Below are 19,399 nucleotides of genomic sequence, written 5' to 3'. Positions count from 1 at the left end.
TTTTGGAATCGTGGCTTGGTCTAAGGTTTGAAGTTTGGAGCTCAGGGTGCCCATCTCCTCTTTTGTTGCTTTGTTCTTGATACTTGAAATGTTACTCTTCTCCAGTTCCTCGTGGCCTGAGTTAAAGCTGGACCTGAATGTGACTTCACTGCTTTGCTTAAGACAGCCCTCATGATCTACTCTGTTTCTGAACCAATGACCTGGGGAGAGATTTGGAATGGGCAGGGGGTGATGGGCTATGGGTGGTGGGGCTCAGAGCCAGTGATCCCATAGACCTAGAGAAACGAAAAGCTCTACTGTGTTTGTTGAGATCCGGCTATGTGTCCAACATTCTGCTAGGCACGGTCTGAGGCTCCCACCATAACCTTGCAGTGTAGGCAGTTATGATCCAGAGATGTGGAGTTGTTTGTAAGTAACTCAGAAGTTAGAGTGAGTTACGCTCCTGAGTCTCTGCTTTCCCCCTTCTGTTACACTGCCTTTCCTGGACTAGAAATTAAATAGATATTTCAACTCAGTTGCCTAAGTTTCCCTGTGTAACCCAGGAAAATAAAGTGTATTCTCACCTGGAAGAAAAACAAAATCTGGTTGTAAAAAATCAAAGAAAATCCTCAGGATTCAACACAATTTAATTTGTCTAGAACATGCACATTTATTACAGTAAGTTTTGAACTTCTCACTACCTTGGAAAGGAGACAACTTTCTCCGCCCCCCAGTACATATTTCATAAAGGCATTTACTGAGCACCTGCTGGTTGCAATGTCTGCCTGTCAGTCCTAGAGGGCAAGACAGCAAAGTGCAAAGTCCTAACACAGTTCTGACAGTTTGGGAAGCTTGGTGAAACCCATTTTACTGTCTTAAGCCTCAATTTGCTTAAGTATAAAGCATTGGTATTCAGGAGCCCCCTGAAGTTCTAGGGTATGGTGAACTTGGCTGAGCAATTAGGCCCTCAGAGAGAAAAACTCTACTCTCTGGTCTCTTATCTCTTGGGGAGGCTCCTATAGTTCATTCAGAAATTCTGAAAAAGTCAAGAAAACCTATCCATGACTGTTGCCCAAGTGCTCCTTTGGATCCAGTGGGGCTGAAGGAGAACTAGAGAAAGAGGCAGAAATGGAAGCTGCAATGGTATCTGATGTCTCTTGGGCATTTGCTACAACTCCAGCACTGTTGTAACTGTGTTACTTGGACTATCTTAACTCATTTAATCACTTAGTCCAGTGATTTAGAAGAGTGCATGGGGCATACTAGTGAATGTAGGGAGTTGAGAAGGTAGACGAGTGCTTGCAAATGCATGGGGGAGGGGGCTGTGTCTGAATGGCTGACTGCCTAAGTGATTTGAGGTTCACACTGGTGGCCCCTGAATTTCTGAGTAGGAGGGCCAGGGACCTGCAAATCAGTTGGAAAAAGATCTATGGAACTTGTCTTGAAGCTTCATTTGTTTGGCACACACATTGCTTTCGCTTAGTTTGTATGTTTATTGGTTGCGGGATGTCTGTTAGTAGAGACTGTGGGGTCTGACCCCACTCACAAAGCTGTTCCTTAGTGTTGTCATTTGTCCCCCAGCAGAGCCTCTTTGTACCCGGGGTCCAAGTGTCTGAAATTGCATTGTCAAAGACTTATTCATTAGTGCTCTGCCCTTTCCCTGCAGGTTTGCTTTTTCTAAATTTATTTTTTCTTGAGGATTAATTTACATTCAGTGAAATGTACAGACCTTAAGTATACAGTTTGAGTTTTGATAAATATATATTCCCATGGATTCACCACCACTCAAGATTTAGAACATTTTCATCTCCCCATAAAGTCCTTTTTTTCCCTTTCTAGTCAATCCCTCCTTCTCTGCCCACCACAACTAACAACTGTTCTGATTTTTATCACTATTGATTAGTTTCATCTGTTCTAGAACTTTATCTACATGGAACCAAACAGTATTAAGACTGCCTTCTTTCACTTGATATAATGGTCTTGAGGTTTTCCCACATTACTGTACCAGGAGTTTGTTTCTTTTTATCGCTGAGAAGTATTCCATTGTATGAAGACACCACAACTTTTAAAATCCATTCTCACTGATGGACATGTAGGTTGTCTCTACTTTTTGGCACGATACACGAAGCTGGTATGAAAGTTCGTGTACAAGTCTTTTGTTGACACATGCAAGTATTTCCCTTGTATAGATACCTAGAGGGAAATTGTTGGGTCAGAGGGCAGTTTTCCAAAGCAGTTGTGCCATTCTACACTCTTACTCAAGATTTTCTCTCAAAAGATCAACAGTGCTGGAAGAGGGATCTTTGTACTACTTTCTCTCTGACCTTCCATCTCCCTCTCTTCCTATGAAACAGGCCAACTAGCCAATCTGAACACGGGGCAGGACTCAGTTAGCAAACATTCCCATCTCCGATTGCTTAGGCTTTTTATTTTCTAATTCATTCTGTCAAAAAGTCATTCTGTAAAAAGGTACAAATAAATGAAAGGGTGAAGGACTTTAAAGTCCAAGAAAAAAGCAACAGTGAACTTTATACTTAATGGTGACTATTGAAGGCTTTCCCCTTAAAATCATGAAAAAGACAAGGATGGCCACTTTTACCCCTTCCACTGACATTGTACTGGAGGTCACACCAGTCCAATAAGGCAAGGAAAAAAAAAAAAAAAACAGCATAAGGATAGAAAAGGAGAACACAACTCTTTTTTTTTTTTAATGTCGCCTGGACTCCAGAGTAGCCCAGGGTTTCCATGGAAATGACAAGATTTTTAAAAAAATATTTATTTATTTTGGCTGTGCTGGGTCTTAGTTGTGGCACGTGGGATCTATGTTGCAGCACATGGGATCTTTAGTTACTACACGTGAGATCTTTGTTGCAGCATGCGGACTCCTTCATTGCGGCATGCAGACTTCTTAGTTGTGGCATGCGTGTGGGATCTAGTTCCCTGACCAAGGGTCGAGTCCAGGCCCCCTGCATTGGGAGCACAGAGTTTTACCCACTGGACCACCAAAGTCCCAGAAGGGGAGAATACAACTCTTCATTTACAGATGGCATTTTTATCTATGTAGACAATCCTAAGGAATCTATAAAAATCTGCTGGAACTAATACTAAGTTCAGCAAGGTTTTAGTATTCAAAGTTGATATGCAAAATGAATTGTATTTGTATATTCAATAGCAAACAGTTGAAATATAAAATAAAAATATCACTGCATCAAAAAGCGTAACACACCACAGTTTATTTCTAGCAAAGATGTGCAAGACTTGCACATTTAAAAATACAAAACATTGCAGAGAGAGACAACCTAAATAAATGGAGAAATATGTCATACTCATGGATCGGAAAACTCAATATTATTAAGAGCAACTTGATCTCTAGAAGGAGCTGGCAAATTGTTTCTGTAAAGGGCCACATAGTACATACTTTAGGTTTTGCAGGCCATGTGATGTTAATTGCAGTTACTCTGACTGTGTAATACAAAAGCATAGACAATATATACATGAACAAGTGTGGCCACATTCCAATAAAACTTTATTTACAAAAACAGACTGTGGGCCAGATCTGTCCCTCTTCTATTACCCATCAGCTGAAAAATGAGAAGTAAGACCAAATGGTCTCTAGAGCTCCTTCCAGCTTTCTCTTGGAAAAAAAAAGAAAGGGTTCTTTTCTCTAATTGTGCCAGATAAAGAAAGCACATGATAATTTATATTACTGTTTATTTAACTACTAATTTTCTTGCCAACCTCATCTTCATATATAAAATGGTGAAAATAAAACCTACTTGATAGTGTTGATGAGAAGGCTTAGTGAAATAATGTAAAGACGTAAGATCTGGGACAATGCCAGCCTCATTTAAAGACATTCATCTCTTCCCCACCCCTGTTACGGTTTTTTCCCACTTGTTTTCAGAATTTAGCTTTAGGGGTTGGCATTTCAAGTACTGTTTTCAGTCAAGCAGCCGAGGCTTCAGATAATAAGCTTGTGTGTGTCTGGGGAAGCTGGCCTGGGGTGTTCATACCTACATACTGACCCAGCAGCCATAACACCAATTTGCAGTGTGAGGTGCTGGAGTTTGATCCCCAGTAATTCCTACTTTAGACTTCCAGGTGCCTATCTCTGAAGGACTTGGCTTTATCTCAGGGATCGCAATGAGGAAATAGTTCAGGAAGCCCTGGGGTGGTAGCCCAGAAACAACAGGCACTTAAGCTCCTATTGCCTTTTCAAGAAGACATGCTACTTATTGTAAATATTATACTCCAGCCTCCCAGCATAATCCCAAATAATGTCATCTCTGGGAAAAGTTGACAAGTGGTGAGAATTTAAGGTCTTCCATCTATTGGGAATGAAAGCTGGTAGATGTACAAGGGTTTCCTTCCACCTTATACCATTGGATCATCCCTTCATTGAGTTTTCCTTTATAATACTTTCTGGTCTTGAACTGGCCAAAGATGAGGGTTGGTATGCTGCTTGCTTCAGCCCTGCCCTGTATGACATTTGTCTTGCAACTTTCCCATGCTTGTTTCAACAGGGAAAAAAAGCAAAGAGATTGACATATAGCTGCCCTGAGGCTAGATTGTCACTGAAATAGACTTCTTCAAATAAAAATAAGGGCCATTTTTGCTTGCAAGGCCTTGCAATGAAACACAGTTAATAAAAACTGCATGGGAAACTCACATTGCAGCTATAAAAAAAATTAAAAAATAGAATTCTTAGCTAAAGTCAGCAGTGATTGTTGGCTCAGGGTAGGAATTAGGGAGGAAAACATTCTGAAACTCATTGAAAGTGAAGAGGGAAGATTTATTACCCTTTATCCATTTGTTTAACCCTTCAGAAGGAAAGTTAGAGTCACACTTGCTTAGAAAGTGATTAAGTCCTGGGTTTTAAGAGGAAGACAGACCATTTTCTCCTTGTAGATAAACTGTTAAGTAGAAAATAGGACTTCTTAACTTAAAAACAAACAAAAACCCAAAACTGCTCCAAAACATAGACTTGATAAAATCATCGAAGAAAATGTTTCCTGTTCATTCTTCTTCCTCTGTTAGCCACCATCTTTGTGTGGGGTTATCCTATGTCTCTGAGGTTAAAGACTGTGTATCTTTCCAGGTTGGAGGGCGGAGACACCTCTCATCACTCTCCAGTCCTCATACCCCAACATCATCATCTGGAATATCTCGTAGAACCCTGGAGAGATGGTTTGTTTCTAGAGCACCCCACTAGGCAAGGGCTTTGCCTTCAAGAATGGACTACCCAGGATCCTTCCAGCCCCAATGTGAGGTGCCACTAGGCCATCAGGAAAGGGTGATTGACTATCTGAGAAATTCAGCATCTTTCTGCATTCAGGTTCTCCAAAGCCATTACTCTAATGAGAACCTGAGGTCTCGATGAATTCCTACTTAGGGCTACAGACATAAAAAAATTACAGCATCTAGACAAGTGGGCTTTTAGTCCCTGGTTGCTATAGGGGAGTTTATAAGAATATTTAGAAGTGACTCAGGGTCCTTTCTCTCTCTTTAAAACCTATAAACTCTGGTCATTTTCACAGGTTTTTGCTAATTAATGCCACCACTGTGGAAATGGGGCTGTTCTGCGAACAAGCTGCCACAGATGGGATTTTTATTGCTGGTGGAAAAGCCTGGGGGATAATTAGCAGATCCATGGAGATCCCTTGACTCTGGGCATCTGCATGGTAATGGCCAACCCTGGAGATCACTCAGGGAAATGGGGTTGGAGTTTCTACCTTAGGGCACATTTATATTGTCAGTTACAGCCTTCAAACTGCAGTTGGACAAATGTGGGAAAATATTCTGTGAAATGCTAGACAAAGGAACCTGATGTGGACCAATCTCAAATAGGAAAACTGGCTCTGCTTTGCTAAGTGCTGTACAGCAGCCAAGACTTGCAAATGAAATATTTTGATATCTCATTAAACTTGAGTACCCAGAGAGGCTCACACACATACAGATGGTTGACAAGGGTCCACCTCAAGGTGCCTGGCTGGAGGAGATTACAGAAATGACAGACTCAGGGTGAGAAGAGAACCTGGGGGTCATCTGGTCCAGACGTTCTCTACCAAGGATCCTTGGAGAGAATCCAGGGGATCTGTGAACTTGGATGGGAAAATAATTACATTTTTGTTTTCACTCACCTCTAATTGAAATTTACTGTGTCTTCCCACTTCAAATGTGGGCAACAAACCACAGGGCCATCACTTGTATCCTTGATTTGGACACAGTAGAAATCAAACAGGTCTTGGGGCTTCCCTGGTGGCACAGTGGTTAAGAATCTGCCTGCCAATGCAAGGGACAGGGGTTTGATCCCTGGCCCGGGAAGATCCCACATGCCGTGGAGCAACTAAGCCCACGAGCCACAACTACTGAGCCTGAGCTCTAGAGCCCGCAAGCCACATCTACTGAGCCCACGTGCCACAACTACTGAAGCCTGCGTGCCTAGAGCCCGTCCTCCGCAACAAGAGAAGCCACGACAATGAGAAGCCGCCACTTGCCACAGCTAGAGAAAGCCCGTGCTCAGCACTGAAGACCCAACACAGCCATAAATAAATAAATAAAAATTAAAAAAAAAAAGAAATCAAAGAGGTCTTTATATCACATTAATCTGCTGCAGATTATCTCAAGATACCATTTATGCTCTTCATGTCTTTGAAATTATAGGGGTTATTAGATTTAATACTAGATATTATTTAATGAGTTACTAAAGAATATACATATTATTTTGAGCACTGTATTTTATGTAATTAGTTTTTTGTAACTGTATGTATTTTCTTTTATCCACTTAAAAATGTTATTGTCAGAGAGGTCATAGGTTTCATCAGACTGCTAAAGAAGTCCATAATACAAGTTTTTTAAAAAATTTACTTATTTATTTATTTATTTTGGGCTGCGTTGGGTCTTCATTGCTGTGCACAGGCTTTCTCTAGTTGCGGTGAGTGGGGGCTACTATTTGTTGTGGTGCGTGGGTTTCTCATTGCAGTGGCTTGCTGCGGAGCATGGGCTCTAGGTGTGTGGCTTTCAGTAGTGTGGCATGTGGGCTCAGTAGTTGTGGTCCACAGGCTTAGTTGCTCCGCGGCATGTGGGATCTTCCCGGACCAGGGACCGAACTCATGTTCTCTGTATTGGCAAACGGATTCTTAACCGCTGTGCCACAAGGGAAGTTCCTCATACAAGGTTTAAGAACGCTTCCTTTCTCAATCTCTGCTATTTACAGTTGAGGAAATGGAAGCAATTTGGTAAGTGACAGAGAAAGAGCCAGAACCCCACAACGCTGTCTCTGGTCTCTTCCCACTGTTATGGGAGTCTGCAGGAGAAGAGTGTACCCTTAATAAAAACAGCACAGAATACTTCCTGAAAAGAACATTTTTTAAGCCTAGAAATCAAGGATGATAAGAAATTCCTGAGGCTAATCTTAGCCAGCGAATTTGTTTCCAAATTCAAATATACTTTTCTACCTTCATTTTAGAGTGTGGACATTGCCAAATAAAGTAAATGTCATTATTTAAAAAAATCAACACAGAGGCACAACGATCAGGTTATATTTAAACTGCTCCACAGAACATATTATATGCTATTTTCTGCACCCCTAGCAGCAGTTGTATCTCCTGAATATTTGAGGGGAATTGAAATGAAAATTTCTATCTGTGAGCACTCCAGCTGTGAGCAGCAGGAAGCTGGGTGTCAGGTCAGTCTAGGTTGGAATGAGTATGGAGAATTTGGATTACCAGCTTCATGCATTTTCTAGAATAAGATGCGTTAATGATACACATATGTATATATGTCTACACTAGTGGAAAAGACAAGAAGCAAATTTATTTCAGTGTCTCTTATGAAAGTGTTAGCTGATCCTATATACCTGGTATGAACGTAAAGATGTAAGAAAATCAAATAAATTCTCACTCTCTCTCACAGTTCAGTTAGAAGCAGATTTTCTTAAAATAATTGATCTCAACACATCTGGTTTTCTAAGTTTCATAATTCATGGAATTGTAAAACCTTAGCATGTAAAGAGATCTTATATATCATCTAATCCAGTAGTTCTGAAACTTTTAGATCTTTCAATTATTGTCTTTTTTTTTCCTTAACAATTCGTCAGTAACATGTGAATATATTTATTCATATTTTTTTGGCTTTAATTTTAATGTGTTTTAACTTTTCATTTTGAAATAATTTCAGAGTTATAAAAAAGTTAGATATAATTAAATAATTTTAGTATGTTCTCATCCAGACTCTCCAAGTGTTCATATTTTTTATAATCACAGTATAATCAATAAATTAACATTGATACTATCCTATTGTCTAAACTGTTGACCTTATTTAAACTTCACCATTTGTCCAACTAGTGTCTTTTTTCTGGTCCAGAATCTAATCTAGGGTTGAATGTTACATTTAGTTTTTATCTCTGCTATTCTCCTCTAATCAGAAACATTTCCTCAGTCTTTCTGTCCTTTGCGACCTGAACTTTAAAGAGCTTGGGCTGGTTACTTTGTAAAAGTTTCTTCAGTTTGAGTTTGTCTGATGTTTCCTTGTGATTCTTTTCAGGTCATGCACTTTTAGTAGGAAAACCACAGAAGTGATCTTGTGCCCTTCTCAGTGCACCGTATCAGGAGGCACCGTGATGTTAATATCTAATTAGTGATGTTGTTAACTTTGACCTCTTGGTTAAGGTGGTGTCTGCTAGGTTTCTTCACTATAATTAATAAGTATTCTGTGGGAAGATACTTTGAGACTATGTAAAAATCCTGTTTCTCATCATACTGTCCCCTACAAATTTTAACTGATGATTCTTGCCTTAAACAACTGCAGGAATACGTTTTTTTTTCTTTTTGCTTTATTTTTTAACTTCTAATTTTATATTGGAGTATAGCCAATTAACAATGTTGTGACAGTTTCAGGTGCAGAGCAAAGGAACTCAGCTGTACACATACATGTATCCATTCTCCCCCAAACTCCCCTCCCTTCCAGGCTGCCACATAACATTGAGCAGAATCCCCTATGCCATACAGTAGGTCCTTGTTGGTTATCCATTTTAAATATAGCAGTGTGTACATGTTGTCCCAAACTCCCCGACTATCCCTAAGAATGCTTTGTTTTATTAGACTTTACCTTATTGCACTTTGCAGATATTGTGTTTTTTACAAATTGAATTTTTGTGGCAACACTGTGTTGAGCAAGTTTATTGGTGCCATTTTTCCAATAGCATTTGCTCACTTTGTGTCACATTTTGGTAATTCTTACAATGTTTAAAACTTTTTTATTATTATTATATTTCTTATGATGATTTGTGATCAGTGATCTTTGATGTTACTACTACGACTTGCGGAAGGCTCAGTTGACGATTAGCATTTCTTAGCAATGAAGTACATTTTAATTAAGGTATTCTTTTTTTAGTCATAATTCTATTGCACACTTAATGGACTATGGTATAGTGTACACATAACTGTTATATGCACTGGGAAACCAAAACATTTGTGTGACTTGTTTTATTGTGATATTCACTTTATTGCTGTGGCTTGCAACTGAACCCACATTATCTCTGAGGTCTACCTGTATTAGTTTTATATGAGAAAGAAGCAATTTCTCTCTAGAGAAGATTCAATATTTAACATGAAATCCAAAGTTTCCTTTTCTTGGGCTTTAGATTATTGTTCATAATTACTCATTCATTGCCTCACTGAATTCCTTTCTCTCACTATTTACCAAAAGTTATAAATGCCACGAGCATGTGACAGTTACAAATGTGCACGCATAGTAAATGTACTTGAAAGACAGATGTGGTAATTCCTGAACGTTCTTATTGGATTTCAGGTACTTAAAAACACAGAAAAATGTGATCAGTGAATCCTTTTGTGCATGAATGTATTTTACTTACATCCCATGAATACAGCAGAGCATAATCATTTATACTTCAAGACCAAGACACCTAATAAATATAGACAATATTGAAAGAAACCTTCCATGTTACACAAGTGTCAAAAACATAAGCTTTATGCTAATACCCATCAAAGTGAGTTAGACCCTAAGGAAGAGAGGGAGTGTTATGATGGGCAATTCCTTGCATTAACGTTTGGCCACTCACTTTTATTTTGTAGTACAATTCTAGGTATATTGTAAGCAGATAAATAAAAATACCTCACATTCACTCACTTCCTTGGAATGGGCTGTAAGACTCTGAGATACACCTGGGCCTCCACCAAAGAGAAAAGTGTTTTTCTTACTTGTTCTTGGAATGCCCGGGGCCAGCTGGTGAAAAGACCCCACTATCTGGGCAATCCCCAAAAATGTGAATGAGAATCAACTTCCCACATGACTGATATTTTTCAGGGCTGACTCCTTTAAAAGTATGGATATACGAAATAGAAATGTTGGTGTAGGAGGGTTCATTTTTCTTTTCCAAGATTCCAAGCAAAACAACTTCATAAGCCTAACAAGGTTGTTTAATTTCACCTTCACTTCATCAGAAGCCATCGCTGATTGTAAGTGCTCCCAATTTTAAAAAACTCAAGTGCTGGAAATGTAACACCTCCATCATCTCTCAGCAGTTTTTACTGTTAAAATTCCTTCCTGATGTCTATCTGAGGATCTGCTTCCATAAAAACTCAATCTTTTAAAGTCCAGCCATAATAGTAGATGCCAAAGCTTGTTTCTTGACCTGCCCTTCCCAACACTGTAATAAGAGGTTTGGATGAATTTTGAAAGTATGTTTATTAAGTGTGTTGTGGACACAATGCTGAGAGAGAACACAATTTCCAGATGACAGACTTAAGCTGATTTTAAGATTGACTTAAAAGCCAAAAGGTCATGACCGCCGAGTTTGGGCCAATGTAGCAAGCTGAAATTAACAGGGCTATATGTAAGATTGTTCCTTTGGATCAGAAAAGATCTGCTGGCATAAATACAGATCAAAGAGGGAACAAATGGACGAATACACAATAAAATAAAACCAAAACCAAACCTTTGTTGGGAGTTTTCACTGCAGATAAAAACCACACTAGAAATATGGAGTGGCTAGGAATGTAACTTTTTCAATCCATTCTTGTGGAGTCCTTGAATGCAGAATCTAGTGACTTTGACCAAAATGTTGGGGGGTCCTTGGTCCAGTGCTTAGTGGTCTGGTGTGGAGGATGGCAGCTTCTGAATTCTTGAGCAAACCCACTGGGCAGATGTTCTCTTGGTCAGAAGAGTTGTGTGAATTTATATTAAGTATGACTTTATACTAAGCTTCAAAACCTGTTGCCTACTTAGGACAATCTTTCAGGAAACAAATGGATTGTAAAAAATAAACATTAGCAACAACCAAGAAAAAGAAGAAGAAAATAGAGAGAGAGAAAAAAAGTCAAAGAAAATTCTGAAAAAAAGCGACCACTTTGGCATAAAGAACAATAGCTTATGTATATAGAAATTAAACTAGTGTTATGGAAAAACATCTCAAATGTTTTGGGTATAAGAATGTAATTGAATGGCATTGAAGTAGAGAGGTAGATGCAGTCTTTTTCATCAACTTAACATTTGTAAATAATCTTTTGCTTTGTCATCCCTTGTGATCCGTGCCAAAGAAACGTTGCTTATTTTGGAGAAAAACAGAATCTGAATATGAAGCAGATCTGTGGGGTTTTTTGTTTGTTTGTTTTTGCATTTTTCCTACCTTTTGCTCTTGTCCCAGATCCACAAAATATTCAACTACAAGAATAAAGAATGAAAAAGGAATAAAAGAAACGTGTGTTTCAGACATAGAAAACAAACTTATGGTTACCAAAGGGGAAAGGAGGGGAGGGAGGGATAAATTAGTAGTTGGGATTAACAGATACACACCATTATATATAAAACAGATAAACAACAAAGACCTACTGTATAGCACAGGGAACTATATTCAGTATTTTGTAATAACCTATAATGGAAAAGAATCCAAAAAATAATATACATATATATTCATATATATATGAATCATTTTGCTGAACACCTGAAACTAGCACAACATTGTAAATCAACTATACTTCAGTTTTTAATAATCAATAAAAAAGAAGTGATTGCAGAAATTTAAAAAAAAAAAAAGAAATGTGAGTTGAGAGACTATTAGGAAAGTTGTCATGTCCAAGGACATGAAGGGAGTCCATTTCCTGGATCCTAAGCCCAATTCTCTCTCATTTTATTTCCTTGTCAATACCCCACCTTTCATTAAGGCTATCCAAGGAGGCCCATGCAAGCTTGGGGAAAAAAATCAGTTCTGAAGATGAACTGACAGCACAACAGGCAACAGAGGAGTAACTCTTAAGAAGGAAGTTTCCAGTGAGTAAGCGGATACAGGTTTCTGCTAATGAGGTGTTTAAATAGAAAGAGGTTGCATATTTTCTAGTGATTCTTGATGTTGGTTTTGAAAGCCCTGAAGAGTTAATTCTGTGCCAGGGCCTTATCTTTGCTCTGCCCCAGTCCCTGCAAGAAGTAAAGCTGTGAAGCCACTTAGAACCAGCACATAAACTGCTTCTAAATGATCAGAAATCTCTGGAGTTTTCCGCTTCAGCTCACTGGATGCCTTTAAGCAACAGAGATTTAAAAGTCCTGAGATTATAGGACCATAAAAATACACATTTAACATGTGGTCACATGCAAGGTTTAAGACTGGGAGTGAACCACAGAGGGAATGCTTTATACAAGCACCAGAATACAAGTTCAATTAATGACACAGCAGCTCTAAGAGGAACACGAGGAAAATGCCTAAACCAGGGTCTCTTCTGAGCCCTGGGTGTGTGTTCTGGACCTGCAAGCCTGCATGGTTGTTACCTGTGCTCTTTTCCGTAAGTTCCTTCTGGGGCCTTCTTCAGCCACATAAAATCCAGCTAGTAAAACAGGTTTCTGTGGGAGGGTGACTTGGGAGTGCCCAAATTTGCTTCTTTTTTTGCTGAACAATTAAGCAACAGAAACAGTCTGGGAGAATAGAAGATGTTTCAGAGCTGACCATGCATTCTGCGCATGCCGAGGAGGGGGACTTTTGGAGCTTTCTGACTTCTCATCCTGTATTTGCTGGTTAGCTAAGTAGAATTAATTTATTTGGTCTTGGAGAGTGTGGGCTTTCTTTTCATCCATGAAGTCTCTCTTCTCTCTCCTTACCCAAAAGAATGGCAAGCTTATCTCAGATGGTTGAAGGGAGCTTGGGGATCTCCTGTGATTGGATTAGAAGAAATGATCTTAGTTTAATGAGAACATTATTCAGTGAATTCAAAATGGAAAGATATTTTAGTGCTCACTGAGGGCCAGGCCTCGTGTAGGACATGGTTGCCTGGTGAACAAGATATTCAAAGGTAGAGACACATGAAGAGACAATCATGGTCAGCCTGGAAAATGGACATGGGGTTAACGTGAGGGAGGCCATTAAGAGGGCTGGGCTCTTATCCACATGCAGGGGCTTTGCAAAGATTTCTTGCTGAAATGTAAACTGAGGCCCAGAGAGGGGGAGGTAGTTCATCAAGTAACAAGGGGAAGGAAGTGCTTTCTAGGAAGAGGGTGAAGTCCTGACTCTGGATGAGTGCTCAGGGTGTACAAAGGTATGAAAGAATATTTACTATTGCTGGTGTTATTAAGAGTTTGGGATCTCACCCAAAGAGCAAGAGATGGAGGTGTTCTCCCTACCTGGGTGGCGGTGGGACCTCTGCTTCCCCTGATGTCAGCAATCAGCATGCATCCCCATCATATCCCAATGGGCTGCGTGGACCCATTACACCTCTATCGATCGTGCATTACCTAGACCTTTTCAAGTGTCTCTTCTGTCTCCTTACACTGTACCCATTTGGGGATTAATACATTATTGGATAAAATAATTAAACTTAGCTCCAAGTAAAAAATGAAAGAGGGCTCATTTGTTCTGTTATCTTAGGATTGGGGGAATAATTTGGTGTCTACCTTACCTTTCCTTCTTAGCTAGTCTGAGAGAGTTGCCTCAAAGGAAATCTACAAAAATATTTGTAGGTTAAGACATACTAAAGGGCAGAGAAAAACATCCAGCAATTCATGTTCCTTGACCTCTCAGAAGCCCGTTATCGAGGCCCCCAGGTTATAAAGGGTCATTTTCCTTCTCAACACATTTCCCTTCAGGGGTAAATGTTTGGTAATGTACTCATTGAACATTAATGCCTCAAACAAGCACAAACACCCTTTCTGACACAGGGAAGAAGTTAGGACTATGGAATCTTAAGCATCAGCAGACAGGGGTGTATTCTGGAGAGGGGAGAAGAGAGGCCCTCCTCAGATCACACGGCCCAAATGGAAGGAGCACAGGACACTGGAGGGAGCAGATCAGGATTCACCCCGGACCTTGTGAATTATGTACTGTGTGACTCTTGAGTTTTCTGGGGATTAAGTCGAATCAAAATAAGTAATGCATGTAATGTGTTTATCACACTGTCGGGCAGGTAACTGGCACTCAGTAAGTATGGGCTGTTGTTATGAGCTATGGAGTAAGAGCCATGTGTTGAAGGACATTCAGTAGCAAAACTGCAACCGCCTTGGGCTGCTGTGGGGGCTTGGGGCTGTAAGTTGCACCGGAAGTGTCATGGGGGGCAAGAAGGAAGTCCATTTTCCACTTGTCCCCCAGGTCAGATGGCATGACACAGAACACAGGAACCAGGAGAGCAAGCTACCCCTCCTGTTACTGACCTAAATCCACATTGACTTAGGGCAACCCCGACCTGACTACTGCAGAAAGTTCTAGTGTGAAGCCAGCTAAGCAGCAGCCCTTCAGTTTGTTGCTTTCATGGGACTCGTTTCTTTCCAGGTGTTCCATAGATTCCCAGAACATTTATGAATTGAAAAGGCTGTACAGACGCAAGGTATTACTATTACCATGTATCAACTGGTGAAGTGGTCCCTATAGATGGGACATATTGGGCACAACCCAAGATCCTCCCTCCCTTCTCCTTCCCTTTTTGAAGAGCATATTTATGTTTACTGCCTGTTACTGGATCTGGAGCCCAGTCTTCTCCAAGTTCTCCTACCTGTTCTTTGCCAATATCCAAAATTTTATTAAGGCTATCCCAGGAGACCCAAGCAGTTGTGGGAAGAAAATGCAATTCAGAAGTCAAAATGGGGGATGATAGAAAATCAGGATCTGTTATAGAAATTTAAATTAAATGCACCACAGAAGAGGGGGCCGAATCATGGAGCACTAAAGTGAGGTCCACGTGCATCTGATAATGATGATCTGTCCAGTGGCTGATTACACGTCCGTGGCCCTTACGTTTTTCATGGAGTCTTTGTGATGCTCCCTCAATTCACACTCCTTGTATTCACTTTTAGTCTTTTATCCTCGTAGTTGAATATTTTGAGTATATGGAACAAGAGTACAAAACTGAGAAGGCATCACCAGAATGGTGGAAATGAAAAAGATGGAGATTCTGACTGTTGGCAAGGATGTGGAATGCTGCTGGTAGGAGTCTAAACTGACACAACTCCTCGGAAAAATCCTTGGTTAAGTACTCATTAACTCTGAACATAAATCACCCCAGGGCTCAGTAAGTCTACTCTTAGGTATGTACTTAACAGAAATGCATAAAATAGTCAGCAAAAGACATGTAGCAGAATGCTCAAATACCCTCAAACTGAAATTACCCAAATGTCCGTCAGCAATACAGTGGATAAATTGTGGCATGTTCATAAAATGGGGTGCTCTACAGCAGCGGTCCCCAACCTTTTTCTGGCACCAGGGACCGGTTTCATGGAAGACAACTTTTCCACGGATGGGGTGGTGGGGAGTGTGGGAATGGCTCAGGCGGCAATGCGAGCGATGGGGGAGATGGTTCAGGTGGTAAAGTGAGCGACGTGGAGCGGTAGATGAAGCTTTGCTCGCTTGCCCACCGCTTACCTCCTGCTGTGCGGCCTGGTTCCTAACAGGCCTAATAATGCTCTACATTATTGAGAGTGATCTAATCTTAAATTACACCCATCAATTATAGGTAAATCTTATAAACATAAACACTGAACAAAAGAAGCCAGATACAAAAAAGAAAACACTGTATGATTTTACTTATATGAAGTATTAAAAACAGGCACCACTAATCTGTGCTGTTTAGAAGCCAGGATGGACTTCCCTGGTGGCGCAGTGGTTAAGAATCCGCCGGCCAATGCAGGGGGCACGGGTTTGATGCCTGGTCCGGGAAGATCCCACATGCCGCAGAGCAACTAAGCCCGTGAGCCACAACTACTGACCCTGCCCTCTAGAGTCTGACAGCCACAACTACTGAGTCCACGTGCTGCAACTACTGAAGCCTGCATGCCTAGAGTCCATGCTCTGCAACAAGAGAAGCCACCGCAATGTGAAGCCTGCGCACCACAACGAAGAGTAATCCCTACTCACCGCAACTAGAGAAAGCCCGCGTGCAGCAACAAAGACCCAATGCAGCCAAAAAAAAAAAAAAAAAAAAAGAAGAGGTGAGCATGGTGGTTACCCTTGGAAGATTAGGAACCAGAAGAGAGCATGACCGGGGGCTTCTTGGGTGTGGGTAATGTTCTGTTTCTTCGTCTGGGTGTTGGTTACAAAGGTGTGTTCAGTCTGTGAAAATTCATTGAACTGTATGCTGAAGCATATTTTTAGTATATTATATTTCAATATAATTTTTTAAAATGTTGGCAAGGTTAAGTTCATTATTTCTACCACCTTCGCTGCGACCACCCTAGACACCACTAGCAATTTTTGTGTAATGAAGCTGGCCAGCTGAGTCAACCAGCTATAGATAATTCCTGCACTCCTTAAATTTATACAACATTTTAAATAGAATAGAGCATTTTCACATCATTATTTCAAGATGGTAAAGTCAATGTCTTCATCTAAAAGCTAAGGCTATGGGGGGCTTTTGTTAATTTTAAAATGCTAATGTGATCCAAATGAGCTATAGGTGGATTTCATAAAGTAGCAAACACTCTAAATTCACAATTTAGAGTGACACTGCAAGAAAAGGATATCTATAAAGCAAAAGTATATTTTTCAAATAATTTTAAACCCTAAATTTATGTGAATCTCTTAATAAAGAACAAAGAAAATTAACAAAATAAATTCTTAAAAAGCTGAGGCTAGAAATATCACCCTTATAGGACTATTGCAAATAGTAACCAAGATCTTGCATATAGCAACAGTTCCTGGCACTGGTGGGCACTCAAAGTAGTGGCAATCCTGAACCCCTGTTTGGACTTGGAATCAGGGAAAGGAGGAAAAATGCACAATTACTAAGCAAGCGTTATGTGCCAAGCATTGCTCATAAATTTGTAAGCTGCTATGTAAGTCATCTTACCTAATCCCCCATCAACCCTGTGGGGGTAAAAATAGCTTCCCCTATTGTCCAGTTAAGGTAAATGAGGCTCAGAGAGCCAGGTAAGCAACATCACAGAGCCATAGGAGATACCCTGTTATTTGAAGCCAGGCTTGCTTACTTATGAAGCTCATTTCCCAAGAGCCCGCCGCCTCCCAATTAGGTAGAAAACTAACCAAGTTGTACTTTAATTTCTCTAAACATAGTGGTTTCCTTCTGAGGTAGGAATCATCCACTCAGCTGGTTTCCAGAGTACCATTTTCCCTGTTGAATTGACTTAGCAGTAAAATAGTTTGTGAATGAAGTGGGCAGAGGGATCTGGAGAACAGCAGGGAAGTCTCAAAGGACCTTGTGATTTGGGGCTCTCACTGTGGGAGTTGTTATGCTTCTCAGTAACTGCATATTGAATAAATAATTCCAATTTCCATGGAGTGGGATGTCCGGATCCTCCAACTTTTAATACTTATTGACTTATTTTATCTGGTTTATCAGTTTAACAACTAAAACACACTTTCCTCTTAGTCAAGAGTTTCCCAGGAGTATACCAGAAAAAATGGTAGATACAAATTTGTTAATATCCACTTCCACCTCTGCTGAAAGGAAAATAATAAAAAGTCCAGGTACGGGTCAAAAATCACTTTCACTGAAATAGGCCCAGAAGCTCAGCTCTGGTCCTTGCAACCAAGATATGATGTGTTCTGCTTTCTCTGCAAATTAGAACTTTGCCAACGTGTGTTGGCCTGATGCCTCTGACAGCTACACAGAGAAAGGCATGGGGAGAAGACATGGCAGAGGAACTCATATCTGTGGTTCCAAGCATTCTAGACACCTGAAACTTAGATGTCATTACTCTGAACTTAGAAGGAGAAAATTGAGGTCATAGAGGTCAATAAATATTATAATATTTCTTTATATAATATATAATATATATATAATATATAATATAATATAAAGAAATATTAAAATGTAGGTCTATCTCATGGATTAGCAAAATTTTTTTGTAAAGGGCCAGATAGTAAATATTTCAGCTTTGTGGGTCATACACTCTTTGTCACAACTACTCAACTCTTTTGCTGTGGTGGGAGGACAGTCACTGACAGTATATGAGGAAGTAGGTGTTCCTGGATGCCAATAAAACTTTATTTATGGACATTGAAATTTATATCTCATAAAATTCTCACGTGCCTTCAACTAGTATACTTTCTTGAATTTTTTTCAACTATTTAAAAATGTAGGGACTTCCCTGGTGGCACAGTGGTTAAGAATTCGCCTGCCAATACAGGGGACACAGGTTTGATCCCTGGTCTGGGAAGATCCCACATGCCACGGAGCAACTAAGCCCGTGAGCCACAACTACTGAGTCTGTGGTCTAGAGCCCATGCTCCGCAACAAGAGAAGCCACTGCAATGAGAAGCCCACGCACCGCAACAAAGAGTAGCCCCTGCTCTCTACAACTAGAGAAAGTCTGCGTGCAGCAACGAAGACCCAACGCAGCCAAAAATAAACAAATAAAACGAAAAATGCAATAGCTTTAAAAAAAATAAGAATGTAAAATCGTTTTTGGCTTGCAGGTGTGTGCAAGCAGGTGTGCACAAACAGTTGTGGAGCCAGATATGGCCCACAGGCCACAGTTAACTGACCACTGTTATTTTCTGATTCCAAAGCTCAGGCAGGCTGTTTTGACTTAGAAGATTGTTTTATCTAAAGTTCCTTGGACCTACTGTAGAGCACAGGGAACTCTGCTTAATTTTATGTGGCAGCTAGGATGGGAGGGGAGTTTGGGGGAGAATGGATACATGTATACATGCAGCTGAGTCCCTTTGCTGTGCACCTGAAACTATCACAACATTGTTAATTGGCTATACTCCGATATAAAATAAAAAGTTAAAAAAAAATAGAGTTCTTTGGGATCAGAACCTCCCTACCAAGCAAGACTTAGCTTTATGCTCAACATGTTTTGACTTTTGAGAGGAGACCTTTGGCACACAGTGGAGGGATGGTGAGTGTGTGTGCGTGTCTGTGTATCTGTGTATGTGAAAGAGAGACAGAGACAGAGAGACAGAGAGTGAGAGACAGAGAGAGGGAGAGGTAGGAGGCACAAAGAGCAGACAGCAAAAAACATTAAA

Source organism: Tursiops truncatus, chromosome 15 (assembly GCF_011762595.2).
Source record: "Tursiops truncatus isolate mTurTru1 chromosome 15, mTurTru1.mat.Y, whole genome shotgun sequence".
Taxonomy (NCBI): domain Eukaryota; kingdom Metazoa; phylum Chordata; class Mammalia; order Artiodactyla; family Delphinidae; genus Tursiops; species Tursiops truncatus.
This window is presented reverse-complemented; position numbering follows the sequence as displayed.